The following is a 17133-nucleotide window of genomic DNA, read 5'->3' as shown; positions in this document are numbered from 1 at the left end:
TATTTTTAAAATACGTCCATTTAATATAGAGGCAATTTTTTTCAGACAACCATAGTACGGAATTTACAGAGGGATATATAACGGGTAGTTAACGTGTACATATGGACATGACATACATACATATCATACATGTATAGCATATACACTTATAAGAAATACGATGTAATACATAACTGTAATGGAACAAGAAGAAAGTCGTAAGACCTTCCTGGAATATTGCAGAAAGCCAATTGGTAAGGTAATAAAAGATAGCAAAACATAACAATCTTTGGAAGGATAAAGGAAAATAGCCGTGATACAAAATAAGTAATACAGAAATAAAATGAAATATAGATAAACAAAATAGCAAAATAATAAGTAGTAAAGAAGCAGTCCAGAAGCAAATGATAAAGAAAAAAAGGTGATGTATGAAAAGTAAAGGAGTGAGAGATATTGAGACGGACAAAAGAAGAGTATGGAAATAATAAGAAAAGAAAGAGAATAAATTATTTATTAAAAACCTGTCTCTAAGAACTCAAGACAAAGGTTGTACAAGAGGTTCCTAATAGTGGCCATTATAAAAAAATATATCGAAGAGAGAACGGAGATATATAAATGGCGTTTGCATTGCGACTGAATCGTGGTTTTTGTGGCCGAGATCACAGAGAGCGTGGGGTCTTAAAAAACAGAAACCAACCATCACAGAAAAGGTAACAATAACACATGCCGTACTGCTGTTTGGTAGAGTAAAGAAAAATATGCACATTTACCTTTCTTTGTATTCATCTACGCACGGACCTGCAACTGACTTCATCGAGGCGTCACTCCAACTCTGAAACTAAGACTTTATTAGGTTATTAATTACATGTTTAACATTGCATGCGGGGAGGGATTAAGAAGCCACGATATTTACCTGGGTTTTTAATTCGGAAAATATCTAATTTACTTTTATAATTCAGTTACACGTGACCCGGTTGTAAGAAATAAGCGCCGAGAAAGATCACTTTAATATGAACATGCTACAAAATTTGACAAGACTTAATTTGTTTTACAATTTTTGCAAAATTGTAACTGGTAGTTTGAACGTTTAATTGTATGGTGTTTACGTTTCAGTCTGTCCGAAGCGATGACCGCTGTTCGCTGCACGTTGAGCTGGTCGCTGTGTTCCCGGTGGACGCGATGCTGGTGCGACGAGAAGCAGAGAAGCAGAGGAGCGTGATGGCAGGCCAGGCGCATTGCCTCGGCGACGCGCATCGGCCAGGCGTCGGGGAGCACACGCTCGGCAGAAACTTTGCGAAGCGTCGCGAGGTGCATTACCTCTGCAACGTGCAGACGCACCAGGAGCAGGACCAGGCAGCACCAGGAGGCGTCGAGCCTCACGGACGCAGAGATATGTAGAATTTCGTTGAGACAGATTCCCTCGACGACTGAGTCGAACTGCGTTGACGCTCAGACGAAACACACGAGTGCGGCGCAGCGCACAGGCAGGTCGGACGAGGAGTTGTATGAAATAAAACAACTCTCACAAAATTTATTTCTTAATTGCTATAACATATTTCTATTTACAACAACTGTCGTCCTAATTACGATTTCATATTAAAAATTTTTCGAAATTTTCTTTATCTAAAGTAGAACAATGTTATTTCTAGATACGTTCCTAATTAACCTATATAAAATACATTAACTTAAGATAAATAATGAGATTGTTTTTTTTTAAAGTAATGGACAGAAACAACACATGACCGCATGAAACGAAAACATCCTGTATATATATTATCAAGTAAACCATGGTCGGAGAACATAGTGTGATGCGCGGGGAGGGACAAGCGATGATTGCGACCGTGACCGCCCAGCTGCGTCCAAACTACTTCACTCCTCACACCAAAACAAAATCCCTTGTAATTTTACTAAATGTACAGATGATATATATATCTTAAATACCCAATTCTTTTTTTACTTTTTACGTCGAGACGGCTACGAACTATTCATGATAACCACATAATTCGGTGCCTTCGATAAGAAGCTGTATAGTTTAAAAACATGTTGCATCTGGCTACAAATAAAAACTGGGTGGCTGGCTGGGCGCCTAATTGCGTCCTGTTAAGCAAGTTGTCGCTAGGTTGGGCAGTGTTTGTAGTCCAAAATTAAGTTGTAAACTTAAATGTCTAGATTAGACACGGAGAATTTGTTGAATAATTGTTAAATGTACAAAGCTGTTCTGCAGCAATGAGTATCGTATCCTCTTTGAATGCATAGCGTCTGATAACAGGGTCTGACGTCATAAAGCAAAGCTTGTATCGCATTGAATCGTCCTAACTCAACACTCACGTCGCGCTCTTTACTGCTAGTGAACTAATAAGGGGGTGTAATTAAAAAAGTCCGTCATACCAAACTTAACGCATAACAGAACGGTGTACAAGAGATAAAAAAGAAAGAGAGACGACGTGCAAGGGAAGACCGAGCTAACATAAAAGGGGGCATGGTTACTTGTTTCTTCTCGTTTTTTTTTTTAAATTACTCGTATTTCTTTAAGTACTTCGCCATCTCTTTTTAAAACCATTCATATTATATTACCATTAATTTAAATTATTTACATTTGAATTTAACGCCGGCCATTGGCGACAAAAGGTTTTCGATTGATGGCTACGAATCTATAGACGGAGTGTCTTATAGTAGAGTAGAACTAGGTGGACCTGTCATCCTAGCGATCCCTGGGGGCGGCTTATGCCTGGCAATATGGTATTCGCACCGACTAGTCGTATTATTTTAAATGTTCGACTGTTTTGAAGCAGTAACGTAAACGTGCATAACGTCAATTTTAAAAATTAACATCTGTCCTAACGTCATGTTACTATTTTATATTTCGAATTGTGATGTGGAAAAACGTTTATTTAATTATTAAAACAATTTGTGCGCGGAAAATGAATAATTCGCCTACGCGCGGTTGCGCATCGAACCATGGCTCAAATCCGACTCTCCAGAACTCCAACGGCCGCGGGCGCACGTGCTGCGCGTCTTGGCTACCTGCCAAGAGCAAGCAAGAGCGCGTATCGTGCACGCCGTGCGAGTGAGCGAGACGAGTGGGCGAGACAAACAAAAGGTTGAGCGTTGTGACGACGTCCGCGGGAACTTTCACATCTGGCGGCTTTTTATATAGCAATATTATTACAGAATGCATTATGGTTTGATTACTTATATAATTAATACCGACATTTCATAATTTAAAAAATTCTAATGTTAAGCCATTAAATAAACACAGACCGCATAATAAATTTGAATTAGCCAACTAGGAGAATGATATATTTATAATATTGTTTATTTTTTGGACCGAAGTGTCATTGCTGCCCAAATGGTATTTGCAGATTCTGCGGGTTTAAGATGGCAGGGTGCTGATTGCTATCTAAGACCTTTTTTAAAGTAGCGAAGCCCGAGGACTCCAGGGGCAGCCTCGGGTCGGGCCGCTACTTACTACTATTTTACCGTTCTTGGAGTCCGCCACGCTCATAGATTACTTTAGTGTACGCTCCATAGAATGACTGGGCGCAAGGAACCCCACGAGAGGACCTCGGGCTTAAGCTGTCACTTATCGATAGTACCCGCTCAGCGTTCCGGCATGAGGGCGTCCGAAAGAGACGAACTTTGTCTTGGTCGGTTACAATTGCCTAATTAATATCACTACTAGCACTTCGGAAAGCTCCCGCAACGCTTCTATCTAATATGGTCTGATGTTGGTGACCAATGTGGCCTCCTTTCTGATGAGACCGAATGGTGCCGATGACGGTGTGAAGTGGCTTGGCTAATAGTCGTCGCGCCGTCCGGAAACTCGACCACGTGTCTAAGTGTCAGAACGGCGCGAATGTACCGGGTGTGATCGTACTGTGGGTAGCGGGACCTATCGATACGCGACACTGATTGAATACGAAGTCTACAAGTCAAGGTCATTAAAGGTTAGGACCGTTAAATAAGTTTTCATAAATCTTTAAGTTTAATGATATGCTGCGTATACCAGGGTTGGGTAACACGCGGCCCGTTGAACTATTTCTATAAATAATTTATCAACTTTCCCTTATTATTATGAAATTAATTATAATAAAATGTTGACACATGTTAAACCCATTAATTAAAAATAATTACCGATAAACAAAAACAAAAGATTCCAAATTTCTCCTAAAAATTTTCAAGAGGATTATTTTTTATAATCATCTTTATTTTTATTTTCATTAAAATTTGTGTATGGTCTTTCAAAGTGTTGTAAATTATTAATCATATTATGAGCGGCCCGTTAAAAAAATTAAAAATTTAAATTGGCCCGTGGATTAAAAAGATTGCTCACCCCTGCTGTGTAATAACAAGTAAATGTTTCAGACTTAACGCGTTGAGCTCGGGGTCTTGGGCGACTGTCAATGGATTATTAATATTATTTTCTGTTAAATGTGAGGGTTTTAAATGGAAGAGACAAAAATATTACATATTGCCTTCGCATATTTGCTTTCTTACAATGTAAAATCGGATTATATCGAAAAATTATTGGGGAGAGGAAAGAGATTACATGCAAACTTCGTAGTGAACGATCTAGCCATGACAACAGGCCTGCCAACCACGCAGAGCGTACAGGTCCGACCAATGAAGCTTTATGAATAAAAAGAGTCCGTCGGTCACTTCAATTTTAAACAATATACGTTCATAAAAGTAAAATAGCACTGCTCGTCTCTTGGCACGTAAAAAGGATCAAACTATGTTTTCGACAGCTATGTCGGTTTGTGCACATTTCAGCATCACTAAACAATGAAGGTTACTCCTCTCATATCCTCCGAACACTAGTCGAAAGCCCCCTTTAAAATATCAGCTGTTTACAAGTCCCATGAACTATAAATTGTGCCTAACCTAAAAATATTCGATTTGTCAAGCACTAAAACAAACCTCAACTTTCATATTATTTCGATAATTTCTTTCACACAGTTAAAGGAAGGTTTCATATGCAAAAGAAACGAGGCTTACTCCAGAGAAAGTTGTTTCGCTGAAATAAGTCGTAAGTTATATTTTCCAACCTAACTTGTTTGACGTTTTAAAAGTAAATCAAATCCCTGCGGTTTAAAAATTCATTTCATTTATGAGCGCTATCAAGACAATACCGTTGCACGAAGAATTCTAGGTGAATGTACCACCTAATGGCCCTTCACACAACTGTATTAACAATACAAGGGAAAGTACTTGGCTAGGAGTGGAGATACAACAGAAAATAGAACCCCTGACATCAGTCATAGCCGTAGACCCTTCCCTTCAGACCTGGCCAATAATACAGTTTTAGCGCTCTAAAAACTATACACACCAGATGTTGTATTTGTACCATAAGTCTTAGAATAGCTATTGGTAATAAAGAATCCATTTGCAGTCCCTATATATGACATCACATCGGCCAAACATTACTTGCCATTTGGTGAACCATCTAATGAGTAGGAAACTCAATCTGTATAGATGCTTACATTAACAGTAGCTATATAGAGCCTAACAAATGCCTTGTGTTATGCAGTCAGATGCAACAGTGTCTTGACAATAAATCTTAAATGTACTACAAAGTGTGGTTATAAAATTGTTTTTAATGTTAACAGGTAACAAGTGAAACAAGAAATCAAATATTGAGTATGACTAATTGTATCAGTCGTTTAAGGTGTCTACAAGTTGAGTGAAATCATTGCAGTCCGAAGGCAAAGCAATTTGAAGAACAGCTGGTCAGTCTGTTGCAACATACACATCTGAAGACTAGAGGCACTGTGTCTTTTAAGTCTCCATTCAGGCCATGAAGTAATTGTAAAGCAGCTGAGAAACAGTGAACAGATTTAAATTCCACAACATTTACTCCCATCGTACAGCAAAACATCAACAACACACACTTACTCCTCAGATGTTGTTGTTGGATTCCACAAGACTGCCATTTTGGACATACTTCCAATTTCAAGGCTTTGCCACAATTCAGCTATGGTACCTGAAAACCCCCTAAAAATGTTATAAGGCACAACAAACATCAAAATCCTCATATGTGAACTTAACAGCCGGCTAATATCTCCTTTGACCTATTATTTACATTTAAAAAATAAATAGTTGTTTTATTGATAGAAAATAAAAGAATAACAATCAATAAATTTATTTAAATGAGTAAGATCTACTCCAATGTAAACGGGCAAAAGATTGGTACTGAGTGTCCAAATCATAAAGAAGCTCTCTTTTTTATATAAGATATATTATAATATTTTGTTTAGCACCATCAACCGATATACATATATAAAACTCATTATTTATGGACAAACCTAGAAACTACATGAGTATCCCTAATATAAAATTATAATTTGGAATAAGAGAGGACCAATATCTAGCCACCTCCGCACATGCAGTGGTTGTCGTGCATGAAAGTGCACCGCCCGCCAGCCCGCTCGTAAATGCGCATGCGATGTACAATGCCAACTACACAACCGCCACCGTAAATTCACTCAACACGTGTTTCACCCCTCCACGGGGCATCTTCAGGAGTTGTTACACAGATTAGTGCTAAACACCGAGTGAGCTCAGTCCGCTGTCAGTCAGTTTTCTTGTTAATGTTTTTGCTGTTAGCCTTGCGGGCTTTCACAGCTTCGTCGGATACAGGGCTCGCGGGTCTTCGACCCGCGAGCTGAATAAATTTTTTAGACTATCCTACTGCCGTCTCTCGACGCGTGGCTGCGCTGCGAGGGACTTGCTGGTATTGCTGCGGCTTCCTCCTTCGATGGCGGTGATGGAGTCTGCGTCGGCGTTATCTTCTTCGTCTTCTGTCTTGATCTTGATTTTCTTCTCGCTACTGCCTCCTGGCAGTAGCTGTTCGGTGTGCCCTCTTGGTTGGGCGTGTCTTGGCCACTTTGAGAGTGGCCTTTTTGGTGGGGGCCCCCCTTGGTGTTTTCGGGGGGCGTTTTTTAATACCTTTCGGGGTCGGAGCGTCCTCGTCCGGTATTGCTTGGCGGGGCCTACGCTTTGCTGTGGTTGCGTTGGTGTCTGGTTCGTAGTCGGCCGCTTGGGCCACCAGACTGTTCGGATGATGTACGGCGTCCTGGAAGTATCTCCTTGACGCCTCTCCGAAGAATTCTTGAATGGTTGGGAGGTTCAGGTCGCTATGAAGATCGACGTTCCTCTGGTAGGGCTCCGCTCCGGTTGCTTTCCGGATGAAGCGGTTTTGGATCACTTGCAGGTGATTCAATTTTGGCTCACTGACGTGAGCGAAGACTACGCTCGCGTACGACATTATGGGTCGTACGCAAGCCTTGTAGATGTGGATTTTGTGCCTCAGCGCTAGTTTGCTGGAGGCACAGAGTAGAGGGTGGAGTTTACCCAATACAAAGGCGGCTTTGTTCCTCACGGTTTTAATGTGAGGTGAGAAGTTTAGGCGGGAGTCCAGGGTGACTCCTAGATATTTGACCGATGCCTTCCATGGGATTGGTCGGTCGAAGAGAGTGATATTCCCGAGTTTCCTTTTCTCGGGTATTGGCTTGAGTCGGGGCATTTGCTTCCTTCCGAACTTCTGGCCGAAGAGAACGGCTTCGCTCTTGTCCGGGTTGATGTCTATTCTCCACTTCCGGAACCATTCGCCTAGGCGGTTGGCGGCGGTCTGGAGTCTAATCGTGATTCGGCCCTGGTGCATGTCTGTGTAGAACAGGGCCGTGTCATCCGCGAACATGGCTAGTCCGACTTGGGGGTCTTTCGGTATATCGCTGGTGTACAGCGAGAATAAGAGCGGTGAGAGGCAGGAGCCTTGTGGTACTCCTGCCAGGAGCGGTCGTCTGGAGGACCGGGCGCCTTCCACACGATATCTGAACGTGCGGTTCTTCAAGAAGGCTTGTATGGTGAGCACAAGCCTGTCAGGCACCTTGAGTTGATAGAGCTTATATATTAAGCCCTCGTGCCAAACTTTGTCGAACGCTTTTTCGACATCGAAGAAAAGTGCGCCGGTGAGGACGGGTTTCTTCTTGGATCTTGCTTGACCTGACAGTATGTGTTCTGTCAGTCTGTGCACTTGATGTAAACATGAGTGCTTCGGCCTGAACCCGAATTGTTCGTCCGGGATGAGATTTTGGCCGAATGCGAAGTTCTTCAATCTTGACAGGATGATTCTCTCGTACACTTTTCCCATGGTGCAGAGGAGGCTGATGGGGCGATAGCTGCTTGGCAGCTCCCTGGGCTTGGCCGGCTTGTGGATGCCGATGACCACCGCTTCCTTCCACTCGTCAGGGAAGGTGCAGTTGGCCAGCAGGACGTTGAATATACCTGCAAGCAGAGTTAGTAGCTGCCCGGGCAAGGCTCGGAGCACCTTGTTGGTGATGCCGTCCGGCCCGGGTGCCTTATTAGGTTTGAGACCGTCGATGATCTCAGCGACTTCTACCTCCGTTACCTTTGGTAATTCTTCGCCCTCCGGGGGGAGGGCGGTTCTCCTACTTACTTCTGTGTTGACCAGATGTAAGTGCATAGGGTCTGTGTAGTGTGTAGATGGAGTACACTGGTTCTCTAGGCTGTCGGCTAAACATTCGGCCTTCTCCAGATCATCGAAGGCGGGATCGGCGTTGTTTGTCCTAACTAAGGGAGGGATGGCAGCGCAGTTGTTGGTCTTCAGGCTTCGAGCCAACCGCCAGAAGGCGTTTTTTGACGGTTCGAGGTCTCGAAGCAGCGCATCCCACTTGTCCTGTCTATAGTCTGAGACGCGCGCTTTCACTAGCCTTTGTAGGCGGCGCAATCTCTGTTTGTTCTCCCCGGAGGGGTGTCTGTCATGTCGCCTCATAACGGCATTCTTTTCTCTGATCAGTCCTCGAATGGAGCCTGGGAGAGCCCCGAGTCGGTGTTCCGACTCGGGTATCTCCCTTGTGGCTTCTTCGATCGCCGATGAGAGATGGGCTGTTAAAGATTTGATCGCTCGGCATGCTGTGTCGGGCGTGTCAATTGTGTCTGGGATCTCGTCCAGATGCTGGGAGTTCGTGGCCTCGAGTTTGATCCCGAGGCTACGCCAGTTGACGACGGTTTTGGTCAGGGGGACCTCACCGCCGGACTGGCCCAGTTTCATAATGACTGGTCGGTGGTCCGATGTAAGATCTTGGACCACCTTCATAGCTGCTACTTCTAGCGTTATATTTTTAAGCAGCGCTATATCTATAATGGACGGCCGATGAGTGGTATTATGCGCGTACCTCGTCGGCTTACTCGGAGCGGCTATGTCAAAGTTTAGTGTCTCCGCTAGGCTGAAGAGCACCTTACCGTTTTGATTTGAACTTGACGTGTTCCAGGAGGTGTGTTTACTGTTGAGATCACCTGCCAGAAGCACTGCTGGACCCAGATTCATAATGGCTTCTAGGTCCGATTCTAACATTGTTTTTCCGCACGGTTGGTATGCAGAAACTATTACTAGGGGCTGATGGCCCGTCAATGCCACTTTGCAGATGGTGGCTTCTAAATTAACTAGAGGAGGGGGTGTGATAGGCACACAGTGAAGCTTCCTCTTGTAATAGATCAGGGTGCCGCCCTTTGGTCCGGTCAGCCTGTCTTGCCTAGCTATGTCGTAGTTTGCTATTTTTGGATCGCGCGTTGCGGGTTTTAGGAAAGTTTCCTGTATGAGCATGATGTCTACATCATGTTCCCTGAGAAACAAGCCGATCTCGTCCCTCTGTGACTGGAGTCCGTCCGCGTTAAAGTACGCGACAGTTAGTGTTTTTGGTTTGGTCCTTGTTTTGGTCGTACTATCCATAGTGGTTAGTAACAGATTTAGTGCTCTGCTTTCAGAGCCCTGATGGTTGCGGCGTGTTTGACCACCACCTCCATCCTTTCTTTCCACCCGTTGGCGGCGTGGAGGTCGTTTGAGAGCGCTAATACGCTATCTATGTCTATGCAGTCCAGGAATCCCGTTAAGGATTCCAGTCCCGCGCCTAGGTCGGTCTTACCTGGTTTCTTGGCTGCTGGAGCTGGTGGTTGCGGCCTTGCGGCCGCCGCAGCTCGAGCTGGCTGCGTTCCCGGCAGGGGCTTAGCCCATGCCGAGACCCTTGGTGTCGGAGCCGGGCGCCAGGGCGCCGGCGGCGGCTGGGTGGCGGTTGTGGTGCCGCGCGTTTCCTGGCGGGGGCGGTGCTGATAGCGCTGGTTGCGCTTAGCTCCCCCGCGGTGCCTGCGTGGGGCTTTGGAGCACCCGCGGTAGTTCGCAGGATGCCCCTCGGCCTTGCACAGGCAGCATGTGGGTGGGTCGGCCGAGTTGGCCTGTCGGTCGCACTTAATTGTGCTGTGGTCCCCGTCGCATTTGACGCATCGGGGGCGCGCGTAGCAATTACGCGCCGAATGGCCGTACAGTTGGCAGTTGTGGCACTGCCCTATTTGGCCCTTCCTGTGCGGGGCCTCTACCCTAATCCCGCTTAACTTGCACAATGTTTTCACGTTGTACACTTTTTGCCCTCCGGGGAGAGCTCTATCGTCACCATGAGTAGTGGGATGGGTTCCCTTGTCCTTGAATTGGACATTCTATAGACACTCCTGACTGGAATGCCTTGAGCTTTCAGGTCTTCAAAAGCAAGACCCGCGTCGACTTCTAAGGGGATGCCTCTAATGACAACCCTCAGTTGCTTGTCCTCTGGGAGGGCATAGGTGTGGAAACCTATGCTCTGGGCCCTGAGGTGTTTAGTGACTTTACGGTAGTCTTCTACCGTACCTAGGTTGATAACAATACCCTGTTGGGTGTTTTTTGCCTTAGGGCATGAAATTTTGTTTCTCGCTATCCACTGGGATAGCTCATCCCATTTGCCCTTCTCCTGCAGGATGATGGGCGGAGGGGGCTTGGGACCCCTGGGTTCCTGGTGTTCGATCTCTGGGGGAGCCTTGCGCTCCGTCTGGGCCACTTTCTTAGGCGGCGACGCGCCTGGGGATGGGAGGACCGAGGTGTCCTCGGTTTCGCTTTTTTTGAGCGCACGTTTGCGCTTTTTAGTAACGAGGATGAAGCCCTCGTCACCTGTCGAGTTAACGTGTTCGACCTCCATGTCGGAGCCGCTGGACTCTGACTCTGAGGTCGTTTTGGACCTCCCGTAGGAGGTGGAGGGCCGGCCCTGTGGGGTCGGACGGGTCTCTGGCCTGTGTGCGGCCTTGGGGTTTTTTTCCGGCACTGCTGTGCCGTCGTCGGTTTCGCTTCCGAGGAAGCGTTTATGCTTCGCTATGAAGCCTTCCCATAGCTTGGGGTGGGATTCCTGGAGGAAGAGGACTAGGTGCCTCCCTAGTTCCTCCATCTTGGTGCTGTTTCGGTGGTCGCGTCAGTTACTCCCCGCCTAGCGGCAGGGAGAGAGAGTCTTTCCTCCCTCGGTAGCCTGCTCGCTTGCGCGGCAGCCACCAACGGGAGGTAAGGGCGTCGAGTTGGTCTCCCAAGGGAGACGAAATAAGCGGCGTTTTCCACCTCAGCGTGGCACGTGCACACTCACACACTCGGGCGCTCTGAGCGCACCGTCGGCTGCGCGCACTTGCACAAGACACGACCGCCCGGCGGACTGTCGCGTCGAACACTGAATCACACACAACTACTCGTCGGTAACTTTGGCGGGCAGCATGGGCTGCCGGGGACTGCACTATGGGAGCGCACGTCCGTCCGCGTCGACTACCTGCGAGCGAGTCAAGTGTTTTCTGTTTCCAGTCCGCTGTCGCTTTGTTATTTATATGTCACCTCCTCCCCACCACAACTTAATGTCACGTGACCGACCACGTGGGTATTTTTATTTTACCCTCTCTTACGCATTTGTTATATTTGAGATTTTACGTAATAGACGAGTGCCCCGACCGATTCCCCAGACAAACCTGCAATAATGGAGAGGAGGAGACATTGACCTGCTCATTAAATACAGGTCCACTACCCGCGTGTCTTATTATTTCTAGCCGTTCCAACACGTCCATACGCAATCCTTTGCAATTCCAATCTCAAATATAACAAATGCGTAAGAGAGGGTAAAATAAAAATACCCACGTGGTCGGTCACGTGACATTAAGTTGTGGTGGGGAGGAGGTGACATATAAATAATAAAGCGACAGCGGACTGAGCTCACTCGGTGTTTAGCACTAATCTGTGTAACAACTCCTGAAGATGCCCCGTGGAGGGGTGAAACACGTGTTGAGTGAATTTACGGTGGCGGTTGTGTAGTTGGCATTGTCTGTCGCATGCGCATTTACGAGCGGGCTGGCGGGCGGTGCACTTTCATGCACGACAACCACTGCATGTGCGGAGGTGGCTAGATATTGGTCCTCTCTTATTTAGGATGGACTTCCGCAATGTAACGCCTGAATCCATTAAATATAATAATTTGGAGAATGTCCAACTCAAACATTGTCACATTCCATATGCTTTCATAGTGAATCATATTATTTTTACAATACAATATAAAAACTTATTCAAAAGCTTTGCATTCATTTGCTACCCAATAAATTGTTTAGAATTTTTTATAATCAATTTCACGTTGTATTTTTTATTTATGTAATGTCTAATTCATAAAGTAAAACTAAAAAATTCAAATATACTAAATACTACATTTTATAATTTAAACTGTTAAAATGTACTTATTTAATATTGAATTGCATTTTAAATAGAGGCAAATGTTAAATAATGTAATAATTGCTCTCAATATAACGACAGGTACACTGTTGCCAAAATAATGTGAAACGAAAATTACGCTATATTATGCAAGAATTTCTAAAAAGGTTCAAGCCTGTAGCACACCAAATTAAATATATTTTTGGCACTGATTTTACAACTCATATTTAATTTTGTAAGAGGCATAACGTTTTTAATAAATATTAAGTAATTTACGAATTTCAGCTCAAACGATTATACTTACATAGTAGCTCAAATGCTGAGGCGAACAAATAAGAAAATTAAATTCTGAATATTCAAAGTTTAAGATAAAACGCCACAGATGGGGATTAATCAAAAGGTATTTAAAAGAAATAGGCCCCTGACCCCAAGTTGTCTAAACGAATGTGTGGTGTAGAGCAATCCTTATTTTTCCAATCAGTATCAGATTAAAATCACATAGTAAACAAACTTCGTGAACTGCAAAGCTTCATCGTATTATCGCTAGTAATTCCCAATCAATAGAATCATAGAGCAACAGGAGCTAAGGACGTCAACGGATTAATAAATTGTCGAATCCTAAAATTATAACAAATATTCTGATTTTTCAATGGACCTTAACAATTAAGAACATTGTTAATAAAATTTATTGACTTAAAAAGTGTACAGTTTTTATATCTTTTTCCAGTTGAAAGTTTATTTTACATACTTTGCATTTTTTTCATTGTTTGCATTTGAATTTATTTTGTTAATTTGTTAATTTTTAAATTTTAATGGTTACTGTAGTTTTGCAGGAATTACTTACAGTAGAATGCAAATTTATTTTAATTTCTGTCAGTAAACCGTACACCTTGGTACTAATTAGTAATATTAAAGATCTTCTAATTTTGTATCACATACATAAAACAATGTGTTTGAAGTAAAGTCCGCTGAAAGCAACTTACGACCTACCATTTCTTAAATTTTTTTAGCTGTTCTCTAAATTTTTAAATGAAATCTTTTACTCGAATTTTTGTTCAAAATATTGTTTTAATTTTATATATCGATAGGAATATAACAATCACATCACTTGAGACACATTCATATTTGTGGTAATAGTTTAGTCGTAATTAATTTGGGTATACATTAAAACTATTAGTTATAGTGGCTACCTTGCTTTTGTGAGGAATAAGAAATAAAATAAGATTTCGAACACGATGGCTATTGCAAATTAATTTCCCGTTATAATTAGTGCAATGATAAAATAAGTAGAAATTTGTGTAGAGTTTGTGTCTGTTTTTAATAGCGCAAATGTATTTAAGTAAAGGAATTCGCAGGTTTAGGTTACTACTTTGTGTATTTGTGGCTGATAGGGAAATGGGCATATCACACATTTAGCTGAATTTTAGATTTTTTTATATTAGTAGGAGGTAACAAATCTATACTATTTTTTCCTGTATGTAGGCCCTAACTGCTCATTTCTCGCAATTATTTAAACCATCTAAATGTTGACCTGTTTTTAAGCATTTCTATATGGCTGTCTGTGTTATAGCTTATGTAGGTGTGACGTCATATGACCGACAAATTGTGTAAAGAGTTTAAGTGTTTTATTTTATAATTAATCTTTGCCATCTCTAAGATTCTAGCGAAGATTAGGATAAATATAAGTAATAATCAGTATAAATAATAATTAAAGGAATAATTGCCATTAATCATTAAAAATTATTTATAGTAAGTGAAACAATATTATTATATAGGAAGAAACTATTTTTTGCGACTTAATTCTCATGAGCTGTAACATTAGCATAATGCCGTGGCAACTGCGTTAAAATAATATAACCAAAGAATTGTTGTGATTTGATTGTTTTGTGTCATTATTGATAAAAATTTTGGATTATTAAGTTATAACATTAACATTTTTATAACTAGCATTAAATCGATACTTTCTAACATTTTTCATGAAATATTAACCGTAAAAGTTTTTTTTTATATTTTACATAATAAAATTATGAATTTGTTAAGTTTCTTTTCTTATATATTAATATTAAATTTCATACGTATTTTAATTAAGCAGCGCTAAATTAGCCTTTTTGAAAATGATTTTATTTATTAGTATGATTAGTGGCAGAATGAATAGCTAGTTTTAGAACTAACAAGACGTGTAAAAAAAATGTCTCTGTTTAGGGCTGCTGACGGATCATGCTTCGATGTGGGTAGAAGCTGAATGTGTTATTTTTGTGATGACTGTTCGTGTTAATTTTAAGGTAATGCGAGAAAATGATCTCAAACCAGCAAATGCTAATTTTATTTTTATTAAAAGAACGAAATGTCGTAAATCACAGCGACCGTTCCGACCTTATCCTCCTCAGTCCCGAGTATATTTTTGTTTGTATTTTTTGTAAAAAGTGGTAACCATGGACAATATATATATTTCTAGGTTTGTTAAGACCCAAGGAAAATAAAAATTATGCGGAAAATGCCCTTCCAATATGTCGCCAAACGGCGACATCAGGTCTCAATGCTTTAAAAAGTTGAAAAAACTCCATATATTTTCCGAAATCTTTTATTCAAAAAGTAATTACAGTAAGCAACTGAAATAAAAAACAATGTTATTGGTTGGGACAAAGAATCGTTACTTTCATTCGTGGTAGTTTTTATAGCAGTTTCTCCCCGAAACCATGCATAATATCACATTGCAAGTAGGACATTGATGTCTCGCTTTGTTAGACTTACATTTTGGCATCCTGCAGCGGTTTGGTGTCTCTAATATGACAGGAATGTGATCTACGTTTCTCATTCTGATGTAATCAGATGGATGACTTGTTTTAGCACGCTTACTTTGTTTTGCAATGGTAACATCATCGTCAACAGAACCATTTACATCATTTTCAGTGTCAAAGTTCAGTAAATAGTCGACAATTTTTTCTCTGTATCCCAAATAGTCTAGAATGTTACGTTTTTGTGTTCCAAGGTTTTCTTGTTCCAATTTATATTCTATCCATGCAGCGGCAATACCAAAGTCAAATAGGTGGATTATTAACCTTACAGTCCATTTTCGAGTTCTGGCAGAAATTCGATAGTAACTGATCATACGATCTAAATAGTCAACTCCACCCATTTTCTCATTATACTGTTTGACTATATGTGGGCGTTGAATGCAGATATATTTCTTCTGCTTTTTATCCCATCGGCGGCACTCATCTGTTGGCTCCGCACCATGGACTGATGACGCCATATGAACAGGCTTGTTGTCAAACCATTTTACCATGGCTACTTGTCCTGTGGATAAAATTTGTTGAGAGTGGTTGCCCCGGCCCTCTTTACGAAGCTGTGCATCTGTTTTGAAATTACAATTAGATGGTATTCTATTTTTCTGCAAGGTGCCTGTCCCAGTGCATTCAGCTTCAGAATGTAGCAACTCTAGCAAATGGATTGAGGTAAAGTATCTGTCCATAAAAATGGAACAACCTGGAGGTAATTGGGCGGACAGGCGCATTATTACTTTACCACCAATATCTAAAGATTGGAATCAAGTGAAAGAGATTGGAAAAAAATCAAGTGGCAATCCTTTAGGACAGGCTAAGACAAAATTTTTCAACCCCACTGGATTGGGTTTTCCTTTTATCATCTGCCTTGCCTGATGTTTTCCATAAAAAGGTATCATCTGCTCGTCAATGCAAACATCTGCCGACGGGGAATTCAGGAGACACCCATTGCGAACACAAGAAATCAAGGGCTGGACCTTCCAGAACTTGGTGCTACTTTTTATTTCCTCCGGAACTTCGGAATCATTTAGAAGTTTCAATGAGGCCCTCAGTTTGAAGTACCGATCTCTAGTTATTCTGTCTGCAATTGCTGGAATTCTGGACTTCTGATCCCAATACATCCTGATCCTAGGAAATCGAAGGTATGACATCATGATAGTTACACCAAAGAATGTTCTGATTTCTTTATCAGATGTGTTCAAATTAGTGCCCGTCTTACTAAGGTACGTTTGGTTACTATGAAATGCAATTTGTTCGTAAATGTCGCTCGTTAAATACTTTGCCACATAGTCGTGAGGAGGCAAATTGATTGCCACAGTGTTCAGTAATTCGAATCGTGGGGCTGGTGGCAATGGATCGAAATTATCTGATGACTTCCAAAATACACGTCTTTCGGAAGTACTTGGTGTGGAAGGGACATGACTCGATGTCGACTGATGAGAGCGAACCATTGTAGAAAGGCTGTTATCCTCTTCCTCATTTTCTTCTTCATCTTCCTCGTCATCTTCTTCAGTAATTTCGGGAACATAGGCCGAATCATCCGCGATATCCTCATCACCAAAATCATAGTCTAAATCAGAGTCCTCCCCAGTGATTACGTCGTATAGGGCATCCTCCAGTTCCTTATCTGGAAAAAGTATATTATCTAAGATCCAAATAAATAAAAATCTCGTGGAAATATAACCAAAATATCTAAATTAGGGGGAAAAAAGGAGGTACGAAATTATATGGCAAAAATGTACTTTTTTACAGGTTAAAACTCAGAGTCTCCAAAAGGCGACATACACGTTTCTATGTGTGCGTGTGACAGGAATGAACAAG

This window comes from Battus philenor, unplaced genomic scaffold (genome assembly GCF_028537555.1).
Source record: "Battus philenor isolate CCGP_79_NKW_IND1 unplaced genomic scaffold, ilBatPhil1.0.hap1 SCAF_31, whole genome shotgun sequence".
Classification (NCBI taxonomy): Eukaryota; Metazoa; Arthropoda; class Insecta; order Lepidoptera; family Papilionidae; genus Battus; species Battus philenor.
This window is presented reverse-complemented; position numbering follows the sequence as displayed.